We start from the raw sequence: 11147 nt of genomic DNA, 5'->3' as shown, positions 1-11147 counted from the left end.
ATATATATATATATATATAATGGGTTTGGATCAAATACAAATGAAATTAACGTGCTAAACGTGAAAATCAAGTAGAGTAATTATGTATACAAGTAGAGTAATTATCATAGAGTAATTAATTACTCTATGATAATTACTCTACTTGTATACATAATTACTCTACTTGATTCTCACGTTTAGCACGTTAATTTCATTTGTACGTTAACCTTCCCCATATATTATTACTAACTTTTATCCCCAGTAATATAGGAGTTGTTTTACATTTTTCATTTCTAATATTTTTATATTTTTTTGAGTTTTAATTTTAGTTATTGTACGGAAGTTAATAATATACTTAAAGTTTGATGATGAAAGGGTTTCACAAATAAATGAGATGTTATAACCCGTTTAAAAATTATATGGGTTTGGTGAGACTCGTGACCCGCTTATTTAAAAAAATAGGATATTAATTTTTAGTATATCCATATTTTATATGATTTTCATATCAAAAACTTGGTAAAATTAATTTTTAATTTAATGAGATGTTATAACCTGTTTAAGGGCTATCTGGGTTTGGTGAGACCCATACCTATGGTCAAATGCATGAAAAACTCCATTTACAAATAAAACAATCTGATGGCTTGAGAAGAGGTTGAGAGCAACCAGAGTGTTTTTAAATGTTTTGTTTATATATATTTAAGATAAGATATGATTCCCCATCTTTATATGTATATTTTAACTAAAATATCATTTTTCTTTAAATTGTGTTACTTTCTAAAAAACATCTCACAAGTCACAACATACTCTCTGCTTTTATCTATATTCTACTCACAAACATTTTTCTTATTTTTTTTAATCTTTTTCTCTTTTCTATACACTCATGTAATTATATAGGATGGTGAATAGTAACCCTCTGCTACATATTTTTAGGTATAAAGAATGAAACGTAAAAGCTAAATAAGTAAAAACTAACTTGATTCTTATTTTATAGATAAAGGATAATATAAAGTGTGGAATATGAATGCTCTAAATAAGTAAAAAAAAACTAAATTTTTCTATCATATTTGATAATATCTATCAGGGTAAAGTTAAAATACAAAGGGAGACAAAAATGAGAAGTGTGAGAAGGATTTATGACCACACAAAAAACCCCTTATAAATAATGTTGGGTCTATACTTTGGTGGTTTGTACTTAGTTAGTCTTGGTTTTGGGTTTTGTATGTAAACCGAGATCCTTTATGGATCTCGGTGGGCTTTGGGCTTTTTGTTGGGCTTAGGTGTTGGCTACCCTATATATAGATTATGTTGTATAGGGTTTCGTTGGTTGTTCATTCGTATTATTGTCCGTTCACTTGTTAATTGTGTTGAACGAGTATTGTATTGCTTAAGCATTGGACGTAAAATACGTATGTTTTGAAGCATCCCATCGTGTTTGACGTATTCTTGTTCATCATTCTTGAATCATCTTGTGTTAGAATTCCGCACTAACATCAAGATACTTGATATCATATTGAAATATCCGTCTTTGGGACTTACAATTGGTATTCTCGGTGGGACTGAACAGAAAACATATTCCTCTGGCCGAGAACTCCATTATTTGACCGAAATCTCCTCATATGGACAGAAAACAGTTTCTTTGGACCAAAAACCTTCATAATGCATTATTAAATTTCATCTATGGTCCTTATAATATGTTCTTGTAACTTTTGGTCTTAAATGTCTAAGAAATTAACAATTATTCTCATAAGCTTATAATTATTATTCAAGTTATGTCAACATTTACTAACTTGACTCGTTTGTTGCAGTAATGGCTGATCAAGCTCCTTTAAAGTTCGCTGACACTCACAATATTGCTGGATACTTGTTTGATCCTCCTCCAGCACACAAGAAGTTCAAGTCCATGATCGTGGGCCTCAATACTTGCAGGATTTCTCACGCTTTACAAGAAAATCCTGTCATTTGCAAGAAAATGATCATGGACTTCTGGAACAATGCTTCGATCAACCATCGAGGAGCAGGTGGAGTTGTTATTATAGACTCCAAGGTGCAAAAGAAGTCGGTCGTCATCACTGAGGCCATTATACGCGAGGTTCTTTTATTTGGGGATCAACCTGATTACCCAACGGAATACACGACTGCTGCTATTTCTGAGGTTTTAACAAGAATGGGGTATGAGGGATCTTATCCTCCTGCAATCAAGAAGCTTTTTCACCCTTACTGGAGATTTTTGATACACACCTTCTTTACATGTGTGTCGGGTCGAAAAGGGGGATCTGATGAGATTAGCCACACACAGATGTCGGACGTAGTTGCTCTGATCATGGATTAGAATTACAACTATTCAAAGTTCGTTTTCGATGAGATGATGAGCGATCTGAAGGGAAAGAAGACATAAATGTTTCTTATGTATCCTCGGTTTCTACAGATGATATTTGATTCACATTCACTGATCTCGTTAGATCTGTTGAGACACTGGATATGAAGTCGATGGGATCCGACACTTTTGGGTTGATGAAGCAGTCAAGGAAAGGGTCAAATGTTGTCTATAAGGGACTTCATGAGCTATTTAAAATTGGTCGTTTTGCTGAAATAGAGACTGTACCGGTTATAGCTCAAGTTACTGAAGAGCATGTGGCGCCAGTTCAAAGACGTGTTGCTACACTTGAGATTAGTTCTGATGATGAAGACGAGGAGACTTGTGTACAACATATAGAGTCTGAACACCGTGAAATGGAGACTGATCTGTCTGCCGAACAGTTACAAGATTTTGAAAAGTTTAAAGAATTACTTCAGTCAACTGCTTTGAAGCCTCCTCAAACAGTTGTTGAAACTCGAGATAAAGACTTTCCAAAAGTATCAGATGCTAATTTTATTCCACGAAAAAGGAGAAAGAAAGATCCAAGACCAGGTGTTCTGACTACTGAACCAACAACAACAACAACAAGCCAACAACAACAACATGAGTCAGCAGTTCCTGAGGTTCATGTTAATTCGAGTCCATCTACTGCTGAGCCTCAATCACAGGAACAGATCTTTGATGATATAGCTCAAGAGTTTGACTTTGAGGCTGATATCCCGCATTTTACTGAACCATCGGAATCGTCTGACCCAATTGATCAGGGTCAGTCGAGCTCGAGTGCTGCTGATAATATAGCACATATTCTTGCCACGCAAGATCAATTTCTGCAGAATAAGGGAAAGTGGGTCGTACTGGAAGTTGAACCGGTAGGCGTACAAGCTTTGCAACGTCGAGTCCTTGAGCTTGAACAAGACTCAGTTGTCAAAGATGTACGTATTCAAGAACTTGAAGCTAGTAACACTGATAAAGATTCCAAGATTAAAGAGCTTCAGTCTGGTATGGGAGAATTAACTGCTATATATCTAGACCTCTAACAATAACTTGTTCAGAAGTTTGGAGATGATTTCAAAAGCAGTATTGATGCAACTTCAAAGACACCCGATGTATATCAATGTGGCAGTTCCAGTGGTCGTCCTACTCAAAATATAGATGAATCTGAGACACTGGCAAAATATATGTCTGCGCCTCCAATGACAGATGAGAAATCGGACCGACTTCAGAAGAAGATTATGATCACGAAGAAGTCAAATCAGAATGTTGATTCTTCCGATCAACCATATAAGTTCAATGTGACATTTCAAAAGGGATTTTCTGACAGGTACGGTGATCGTTCTGGGGTCATGTCTTGGGGATTTGACGTTGAAAATAATATGTGGTGGGTTAAACGAAGGTCTGGGAACACCGAATACTACAAAAAAATGAAAGACTTTGGATCTTGTAAAAAGGTGGATCTCAGTGACCTGATCAACGCTCCATTCCACAATCCAACCAATTATAAGAGAGGTATTGACTTCTGGAATTTCCTGAGGAGCCAAGTTGATAGGGGCTTTCCGAATAGGACTACTGCTGAATCACTCTTGAAGAAAACAAAGGGGGTCAATTGTCACACCCCTATTCTAGGCCTAGGAGTATGATCAATAGTTGATACTATATTTGTAAATAAATAAGAGTAGCGGTTATTAGCGGAAGACTTTATAAAACATAAGGATCGATATTATAAATATTTACATTACAAAAGAACGAGACGAAAGTATCGTTTAGTATTTACTTGTTTATATGTTTTACAAAAATATTATATTTTAATATTTAAACAAAATTATCCGAGCCATCAGATTCTTGAGCTTCTTCGTCATCTCAAGCTCTAATCTTGATTACCTACAAAATGTTATAAAATACGTCAGCAACGAATGCTGGTGAATATGCTGACGCTAAAAATATTTTCTTTACTTAATTACCCCTCGAGACCACGTAAGCCTCGGCCCATCTTGGCTTAGGAATAATCAAGTTAAACAATCATTATAAACTCGGGTCTCTACACTAGGTCACCTGAGCAAAACACCGCAGCGTTTCGACGTACTTAGGTACCATAAATATACACAAGGTCATTCTCACTCGAACATACTTTGGTTCGGCCCATCGTGGCTGGAGGTCATGACCAGGCGTGGTGCGATGTGCCCACCGCATACCACATATGTATGGATCCAGACAAACGTATACCACAGCCTGAGGGCTAGGTTTATACTCTTATTTATAATGTTTTTAGAGACGCAGCCTCAGGTAAAGTTTTACACATAACACGCTTGATTGTTTTGAAAACAAGTTTGTAAAAGTGGGGCGTATTCACATTTTCAATAGGATCGGCTTCCAACACCGCCCGTGAATCTTTCCTTGCTATCTCGCACCTATAGTACGAGTATAACCTTTGTTAGTCGGATACACGATCCGGCTTAAGACCTTTAGTCTTATTTATCTCGATGATCCTTTAGTTCATAATCTCTTTTACTAAAACCTTTTGTTGAAAAGTAATATTAATAAACCTTTAGTTTATTTATAAAACCCGGCGTTTCTTCTTCATTAAGAAACGTATTTTCTTTCTTTATTATTTAAGTATACTCATTACACTTAAATAATATATTTCATAACAAAGAATAATCTTATATACTTATATATATATATTATCTTTCTTTTCTTTATTTTCTTTGTTATATCTTTCTTTGTTTATCGAAAATAATATTGACTTGGGGTATTAAGCCTTTATAATATTTAATTATTATTTTGGTTGAGCATTATGCCTACCTTGCTTGGCTTAGAAATACCCTAGACACTTGGCAGCACTTCGTCGCCGCCTGATCAATCACCTTTTCCACACTTGGCACGCTTCTCGAAACACCAACACTTCTCAGCACGTACTTTGAGAAAATTGTCGGGACGTCGGGGCAGCACCTCCTCTTCACTTGGAACGTTGTCGGAAAGTGGTACGTATATCGAGATGATGGGCACGAAAAACGAGGTAACGGGGCACGGATTTCGAGAGGGATCGATGGCACGTATTTTGAGGTGTAGAGAGAGAGTAGTGAGAGAGTAATGTGTGTGTTTTGGGATGTGAGGAATGAAATCCCGTAGCCCTCCTATTTATAGCCAAAATTGGACCCCATCGCGGCACGAGATGGGTTCTTTGGCAGGCCTATCGCGTACCGCGATATAGGCCTGCTGAGTCATAATGTAGACCTTCCACGTGTGACACGTGGCAGGCACCGCGCCACTTGGCGACACGTGGCGGACGTGTTGCCACGTGGTGACACGTGGCGGCAGGCGTTGCTACCGTGTGTCACGTGGCATACGTGTCACAGTGTGTCAGATACCCTATCGCGGTATGCGATGGGGCTCTCTTCTGATCCATCGCGTAGCGCGATTAGTCTGGAAATTTAGAAATTTCATTTTAGCCCCTTGAGTTTTGAAATTGGCAGAATTGGTCCATTGACTTTGGAAATTGACATTTTTGGCCCGATATTTGCGTGATGTTACATCCTCCCCATATTGAAATAAATCTCGTACTCGAGATTGCTTATGAGAACAAGTGGGGGTATTACTTTCTCATTTCGGACTCGAGTTCCCATGTGTACTCGGGCCCTCTTCGGGAATCCCATTTCAGTTTCACGATTTTCAAGGTTCGCCTTTTAAGTTTCTTAGTTTTTGAATCTTCAATTTGAATTGGTCTTTCAATGAATTTTAAGTTTTCATTAATTTCTACATCTTTTAGTGGCATTGAAAGAGATTCGTTGGCTAGACACTTACGCAGATTCGAAACATGGAATACATTGTGTATCCCTTGCATTTCCTCGGGCAGTCGCAAACGGTATGCGACAGTGCCGATTCGTTCAAGTACCTCAAGGGTCCAACGAATCGAGGACTTAGTTTTCCTTTCTTGCCGAAGCGGACTACGCCCTTCCATGGCGAAACTTTCAAAAGAACTTTATCACCGACATTAAACTCTAACGGCTTACAACGGACATCGACGTAACTCTTTTGGCGATCACGTGCCGTCTTAAGTCGTTATCGAATTTGAAGAACTTTGTCGGTGGTTTCTTGGATTATTTCGGGTCCAGATAATTGATTATTCCATTTTCAGACCAGCACACGGGCGTCCTACATTTTCGACCATATAACACCTCGAATGGTGCGGCTTGAATACTCGTGTGATAACTATTGTTATACGAAAATTCCATTAGGGGTAAGTGGTCGTCCCAACTTCCACCTAAGTCTATCATACAAGCGCGGGGCATATCTTCCAACGTTTGAATTGTTCTTTCGCTCTGCCCATCAGTTTGTGGATGATAGGCGGTGCTAAGGTTTAACTTTGTGTCTAACGTTTGTTGGAAGCTTTTCCAAAAGTGAGACGTAAAACGGCTGTCTCGATCAGAGATTATAGACAACGGTACTCCATGCAAAGAAACAATGTTGTTCACATAAATACGCGCTAGTCTATCCATTGAATATGACTCATTGATAGGAATAAAGTGTGCGGATTTTGTTAAACGATCTACAATCACCCATATAGCGTTTTGTTGTCGAGTTGTTTTCGGGAGTTTGGTTACGAAATACATGGTTATTAACTCCCACTTCCATACGGGAAGTTCAGGTTGCTGAAGCAGTCCCGAAGGCTTTTGGTGTTCAGCCTTAACCTTTAAACAAGTTAGACATTTCGCAACATGCGAAGCGATGTCCCTTTTCATCCCATTCCACCAGTAGTTTGGCTTGAGGTTTTGATACATTTTGTCACTACTGGGGTGCATCATGTACTTGGACTTATGTGCTTCATTCATGATTTTATCACGCAAGTCCCCAATGATTGGTACCCAAATTCGGTTTCCCGTTCTAAGGACACCATCGTCACCCTTGACTAACGAGTCAATGGTGTCGTTACCTTTTTCATCGGAGATCTTTTTTTCATTGATCGCTTGAGTTTGAGCAGATTTAATTTGGTATATAAGATCGATTTGAAGTTCTAGCCTTAACGCTCAAACTCTTTTTGGCTTTTCGTGCTCTTTACGACTCAAGGCGTCGGCCAAAACGTTGGCTTTACTTTGGCGATAAACGATCTCACAATCGTAATCGTTAAGAGTTTCCATCCAATGTCGTTGGCGCATGTTAAGCTCTTTTTGCTCAAAGATGTGTTTCAAACTTTTATAATCGGTGTACACGATAAATCTTACTCCATAGAGATAGTGCCTCCATATCTTTTGTGCAAAGATTATGGCGCCTAACTCTAGAACGTGAGTTGTATAGTTCTTTTCGTGCACCTTAAGTTGACGAGAGGCGTAGGCGATTACTTTCTTTCGTTGCATTAGTACACATCCCAAACCGGAATGAGACGCGTCGCTAAAGACAACAAAATCTTCAGTACCTTCTGGCAAGGCCAGTATAGGAGCTTGGGTAACCTTTTGTTTAAGTATATCGAACGCCTCTTGTTGCTTTGTTCCCCATTCGTACTTAATGTTTTTACGAGTCAAAGTAGTTAAGGAAACAACGATTCGGGAAAGTTGTCGATGAACCTACGGTAATAGCCGGCCAATCCCAAGAAACTTTGAATCTCGGTTGGCGACTTAGAGATAGCTTCAATCTTAGCGAGGTCCACTTGAATACCGTTAACGTTGATGATATGACCAAGAAATTGTAGTTCGTGCAACCAGAACTCGCATTTCGAGAACTTGGCGTACAACTTCTTGGTTCTAAGAATTTCAAGTAAGGTTCGAAGATGATTCTCATGATCGTCCTTAGACTTAGAATAAATGAGTATGTCGTCAATGAAGACGATTGCAAATTTATCCAAGTAAGGCTTACAAATTCGGTTCATCATGTCCATGAACGTAGTTGGCGCATTAGTAAGTCCGAATGGCATAACGGTGAATTCATAATGACCATACCTTGTTCGGAAAGCCGTTTTTGGAATGTCTTCAGTTTGAACTTTGAGTTGCTGATAGCCGGAACGAAGATCGATTTTTGAAAAGAAGCTAGCACCTTGAAGTTGGTCAAACAGATCATCAATTCGAGGGAGTGGATATCGATTCTTGATTGTGACTTTGTTGAGAGCTCGGTAGTAAATGCACATGCGCATGGATCCGTCCTTCTTTTTAACGAATAGTATCGACGCTCCCCATGGTGATGAACTCGGTCGTATAAAGCCTTTATCGAGAAGCTCGTCAAGTTGTTTCTTCAGTTCCTTCATCTCGGTTGGCGCGAGTCGATACAGAGCTTTAGTGATCGGAGCAGTACCAGGAATAAGATCGATTCTAAACTCTACTTCACGATCGGGAGGAATGCCGGGGAGTTCATCAGGAAAAACATCGGCATAATCGGAAACAACAGGAACGTCTTTGATTTCCTTGGGCTTTGATTCTTCGGTGACGTAGGCCATGAATGCTAAGAATCCTTGATTTAAACATTTGTTAGCCTTTATCATGGAGATTAGGGTAACTCGGCCAGCGTCTTTATCCCCTTCAACTCGAATAGTTCGTTTATCCGGGGCTTGAAGTTCAACGGTCTTGCTATTGCAGAGGTTATGAGCATGGTTGTCGGATAACCAATCCATACCCAATACAACATCAAAACCAGCAAGAGTCATGGGTAGCAATTGAATAGGCAAAACATAACCTGCTAATAAGATTTTTCCGTTTTCTAAGGCTTCGAAGATTTTCATTGTTTCGCCACTAGCGGTCTCGACGCTTAGAGTTTTATTGAGTTTGATTAAAGGTTCATTTAATAGACTACAAAAGTTATAATCTATAAAACTTAAGTTGGCTCCTGAATCAAACAAGACTTTAGCATAAGTGTTGTTAACAAGGAACGTACCGGTGATAGTTTCCGGCGTGTCGGCCGCTTTCTTCGTATCAAGGACGAAGAAACTTGCATTGCCCTTCTTGGGCTCGTTCTTTTGACCGCTACCACCCGCACCACCAGCCGCGGGCTTGTTCTTGGGGCACTCGAAGCTGAGATGTCCCATCTCCTTATAGTTATAGCAGGTCATCTTCTTTTTCCAACAAGCGGCCGTTGCGTGGCTGGGTTTGTGACATGATTCACAAAGACGTGGAGTTAAAATGGCATCTACCCCGATGATACTTCTTACAGATTTTGCATTGTGGAATGCCGGGGTTGAAGCCTGACCTTCGTTGGTCAACTCCCTTACCCTTGAAACGGGTATTCCCTTCCTTCTTTGGGTCTTGCGTCGTCACGACCTTCTTATCCTCCTCCTTATTCCGGATCATGCCAACTCCATCGCGGAGTCAGCGGTTTGTGGTAAGTGTGACCTCACCATGTCACGAATTTCTCGTGGTAGTCCCCATATGTAACGAGTGACTTTGCTGGATTCGGGGGTGACCAGCTGGGGAACCAAACGACAATATTCATGAAATTTCGTGTTGTACTCACGAAGGTTCGTTCCCACCACCTTGTGAGTCAAAAACTTGGTTTGAATTTGATCTGTCTCGTGCATCGGACAGAACTTCGACATCAACAGCTCTTTAAACTCGTTCCAGGCCAAACTATACATCACTTCTCTTCCTCTACTCATCATTAGCGTGTTCCACCACTCTAGTGCCTCGCCTTTGAACATCAGGGCGGAGTATTGGATCTTCTCTTCATTTGAACATTTACTAGTGATCACTATCGTCTCCATCTCTTCGAGCTTTGTCGCCATGAAATTCTTTTTGCCCATAGTACTTAAAGTCTTTAAACGAGCATCCACCAATCTTAAGTTTCTTAAATTCTTTTCTAACGCCCCCATCGGCATTTGACTCATGCTCACTTTCTTCCTCACGTGAAGGTCGAGTACGGGGTTTAGAAACAGATTTGCGGGAAGGATTTTCAGAGTGAGTATGTTTTGTTTGTCTAGATTGGGATCTATTTTCAGATTCTTCCCGAACAGCTTTTCTGATCATTTGTTGGATTTGATCCATATATTTGTCGGGAATTGGTTCCTCTTTCTCGGGACCTTTCCCTTTTTCTTCTCATCTCTCGGCTTCCTTTCGGGAAACCTCCCGGTTATCACTTTGTCAAGACATTCTTTTTATTTTTTTAATCTCTTTACTTTTTATCTGAAATTTAACATATTTCTTTTCTTAATATACAAATTTATTTATTTCACATTCATATACATATCATGAATGATATGTATATTATCTTACAACACACTTATATATCGTTTAAGCGATATATAAGGTCCTATCCTTATTACATATGTTACATACATTACACATAGCATACAAACTATTTAACACATAACTTCTTTTTACGCCACCATCATTCTTCTTAATCCCTCATGAACTTCTACATAAATTTTGTTAACTTGTTGCATTTGCGAAGAAGCTTGTCTCCTATCTTCTTCTTTTTCTTCTCATCCATATCAAACTTCTTCCTAAGGTCATCAGTTTCGTGCAAGGCGCGGTCCAAATGCTCCTCCTGGGACTAAGGCATGTCAGTCGGATACCCGTATCTTGGAGGTGGGTCGCGATAACCCATCATCACAATGACATAGTGGTTCTTGGGATCAGAGTATGGAGTTGCAGTCTCATCGGAGGAATAATTGAAGAATGCATCAGTTGCTTCATTTTGCTCACGAATCTCATTGGCCTGTTCTTCAATGGATGGAATCTCACCTTGGTATGGTGGGAAGCTTGATGACGCCTTACCCTTGAGTTCATGAAGAAATTGCATATACGGGTCGACCGAACCATAGCTTGGAGTTGAGTGTTGTCCTTCCATTGACGTGGTCACTTCATTTGGATTGTTAGGATATTCCTCCTCAGGATCCGTT

This window comes from Bidens hawaiensis, unplaced genomic scaffold, assembly GCF_021521415.1.
Source record: "Bidens hawaiensis isolate Kalapana, Puna unplaced genomic scaffold, B.hawaiensis_p1.1 tig00012335_1, whole genome shotgun sequence".
NCBI lineage: Eukaryota > Viridiplantae > Streptophyta > Magnoliopsida > Asterales > Asteraceae > Bidens > Bidens hawaiensis.
The sequence above is the reverse complement of the archived record's forward strand: the minus strand, read 5'-3'. Positions refer to the sequence as shown.